At 42.3% G+C, this 3,663-nt stretch overlaps 1 pseudogene; it reads right to left on the bottom strand.

The window, feature by feature from the left end:
- Nucleotides 1-2,003: 2,003 nt before the first annotated feature.
- On the bottom strand, nucleotides 2,004-3,046 carry LOC140522900 (POU domain, class 5, transcription factor 1 pseudogene; annotated as a pseudogene).
- Between the last annotated feature and the right edge of the window lie 617 nt (nucleotides 3,047-3,663).

Raw genomic sequence — 3,663 nt, 5'->3', positions numbered from 1 at the left:
AACAAGGAGTTGGTAAACTAAGAAAAAATTGATGAATTTATCTGTCTTGTCACTTAATCTCTCTCCTGCATGCCAAGCAATGCAGTTTAAATATGGCACTTTAAGATTTACCCAGCCTTTTCCTGACAGGAGTCTTGTGAATTCTACAAATATTATTCTTTTCATTTTACAGATGATGAAATCGAAGCTAATAAGAGGATAATACCAAAACCATGTTTAAAACCTTGGTCTTGACTCCAGGTCCAATACTCCAGGTACTCACATACCTCTCTCCTCCTCATCTTCTAGATCTCAGCACCAAGTATGATTTGCAGAAATCATAACTAAGAACTCAAGTCTCTAGATTTGTACAGAATAGATTCAGTCTCACAAATCCCTCTCAGATGCTTAATGATTTCCACCCAAGAATCCCACTCTGAGAACATCAGAATTTGACTCATTTTGTCCCCAGGGTCAGAATGTACTTCATACTTAGGTCTCTACACGCAAAGTAAAAGGACTCTTAGTTCAGAGGATTTGATTGGAACTTTCCCAGGTGCAGTTTGTTGAGAAAGCCTGGCAGGTTCCATACTAAGCCCCCCTCCTCCTTTGGACAGAGGTCATCTTGGATAATTTCTCTGCACAGACCATGCATGAGAGAAGCTTAGAGTTGGAACCAAGTCCTGTACATAAAAATATAGCTACTAATATGTAAATCCACCAGAGATGGCCATGGCACAAAGAGCCCAGATAACTTTTGGGACATATACCCCTTCATCTCCAACCTTTACCCAGAAACCTGGGAAACCACTGAACAGCCCAGTAGTTGACATCATCTGTCTTCTACAAGCATGACTGCAAGAATAATATTCAAGTCAATTTGATAAACTTATCTTAAGTACCTAATATATTCAGAGTTGCTTCTTCTTGCTATGCCAGGAAAAGTAGAAGTAGAAGACTAGGAAAGACAACCTGAGGAGCACAAGATGCACAAATGATTTTACTACATAATATTATGCATAAGTGCATTACAGTTTTGTTTTTAAAATGTGCTTGGTGATGTTTCAGTGGGAATGACTTCATGGAGGATATGGCAGTTAAGTTGACTTTCATTGGTAGGAGAATCTAAAAGGCAAAGAAGGGAAGGGAGAACATTCTAGGCATATGGAATAGAATAAATAAAGACAAAGAAGTAAGAAAGTATGATGCATAGACAGTGATCAATGAGCAATCCTCCTTAACCTTAGTGATTCCCTTTGAAATAATCAACATTTTTTCCTACATATATATTGTTTGTTCATTGTTCTTTTCATGCTGACTCATTACACTGAGTTTCTTGAGGGTAGGAACTGTTTTTTCCTTTATATGCTCAGCACTTTGCATGGTGACTGGCACATAATAGGCACTTAATAAATGCTTGTTGATAATCTGGCAAAGAAGAAAATTTAATCTGTTGTAAGGCTATTTCCTCACAATTGAGGTTACCCCAACATGACTAAGTCAATAAGTTGTAGGCCAAAGTGACTTATATAGTCTTTAGACTAAGTAACCAAGTGACCAGAGTCTGCCTAAGGAATTAGTGGGTTCCCCCTCATGGAAGTTTTCAAGGAGAGTTTTATTAGACATGTTGTGGAGGGAATTCTTGTTGAAGTTAGCCTGGTTTAACCTGGAGGGCTTCTGAGGTCCCTTCTAGCACTGAGGTTCTATGCTTCTGAAAGTTTAAACCTTATGTCAGGGAGAGCAACTGAAAAATTCTGAGCAAAGAATTTCTACATACAAAGAAAGAGTCTTTTTTTTTCTTTTCAGATTGCTTTATTTAAGAGTTGGGAGATGAAAGAGATGTGGAATTAAACAAACTTCCCAACTTCTCTCCCACCCATTCCTCTCAAAAAAAATCTGTTTATCAGTCTTGGAAATATTGATCCCATCCTTCCCTGTTCCTAGACACCCCCAGGATACAGAGAGCTTAATCGTGCAGCTCCCAGACCTTAAAACAATTTATTGGGGTCCTCATCTCTGGTCTCTCACCTCCTCTGCCCAAGGATGGGCTTAGCCCTTCGGCTTGAATGCATGGTAGAGCCCAGAAGGGAGAGAGGAAAATGCATCCCCTCTGTGAAAGGAGCTGAGGAATAGAGAGTGGTGAACTGAGGACCCCCATAACTGGGATGACTGAGTGGAGGGCTGGAGCAAGGGGAAAAGGCATAAGGTCACCAGGGAAGGAACCAACTGCCTCAAAATCCCGTCCAGGTGAGTTGCTACTGCTGCGTTTGCCCTTCTGGCACCAGTTACAGAACCAAACCCAGACAACATCTTTCTCATGGCCCAGTTCCTCGGCAATATTGCTGTTGTGCTGAAGTGTGCGCTTGGGGCACTGGGGAAACATGGTTTCCAGGTTTCCCCGAACTCCATTCTCAGTGCTTATACGCCTCCTCTTTCTGGCTTGTTGAAGGACTGTCTCAGCCTTGCCCAGCTCCTCAAGGTGGTCATTACCATCTGCAGCTTCTAGCCACTTCTGGAGGAGCGGTCAGAGCTTACACACGTTCTTGAAGCTGAGCTGCAGTGCCTCAAAGTGACAGATGGTGGTCTGGCTAAAATCCTTGCCAAAGAGAGCCCCCAAGGTGATGCCCACATCAGCTTGGGTATAACCCAGAGTGATTATCTTCCACCTTAGCTCCTTGGCAAACTGCTCCAGTTCCTCAGGAGAAGAGGTCTCCTGTGGCTGCTCATCTCCACTCTCCACTGGCCCAATCTGGGTGACTTGAGCACTGGCAGGGCTCTGAGGAACTGCCCTTGGAAGGGCTCTCTACCCCAGGGACTGCAATCTCCTGAGCAGCCTGAGCTATCACTCCCACATTGGGCTGAGGTTCACAGTGGACACCCCCTCCCCACATATGGCACAAGGGATGATATGGGGACATTCCCCACCCATCAGGTCCTGGCCCTATTCTAGGCCCAAAGGTGGGCCTTGAAAGCCGGACCAATTCCATGTAGGTTCTGAACCTCCGAACCTCCGGCCCAGTCACCCCTGTGGTGATGAGAAATATTCAGGAGCCTGGTATCCAACCATAGGGAAGCAGGACACCCTGACCCGAGGTTTCTGAGTCATTTTTTTCTTGTCTGCTTTCTTTCACAAAGTGACTATCACTACATATGTATATCCTATATGGAATTACTTGCCTTCTCAGTGAGGGGAGGAGGAGGAAGGGAGAGAATTTGGAATTAAAAGTTTTTAAAATGAATGTTATCATTTGTTTGCACATGTAACTGGGGGAAAATAAAATACTAAATAAAAGCTTAAAAAAAGAAGGAAAAGAGCGACAGAAAAACATTGAATTGTTGAAAATTGTATTAACCAAATTAGAATTTTTTTTGTCCAAAGACATTGCTTGATAGTTAGATGTTTAGATTAACCAAAACACAAATGTTCTTTGGCTTCCTGTAATTTCCATTCTAAGACAAACACAATGACAAGGACATAGAGATACACAGTAGTAACAAAAATCGAGAAACAAAACAGGCTTCCATGCAGGGCAGCTATAGGGCATTGTTGTTTATTCAAAGCCCTTAAAACAGGAATTCTCTTTGAAATTTTACTTTTGTACTTTGAAGGGGATAAGGAAGAAACATTTCCATAAACAAAGTGGAAAAGAAACAGGGATTTCTACATGAAACTGCAAATCTCTA

This window comes from Notamacropus eugenii, chromosome 2, assembly GCF_028372415.1.
Source record: "Notamacropus eugenii isolate mMacEug1 chromosome 2, mMacEug1.pri_v2, whole genome shotgun sequence".
Taxonomy (NCBI): domain Eukaryota; kingdom Metazoa; phylum Chordata; class Mammalia; order Diprotodontia; family Macropodidae; genus Notamacropus; species Notamacropus eugenii.
This window is presented reverse-complemented; position numbering and strand designations above follow the sequence as displayed.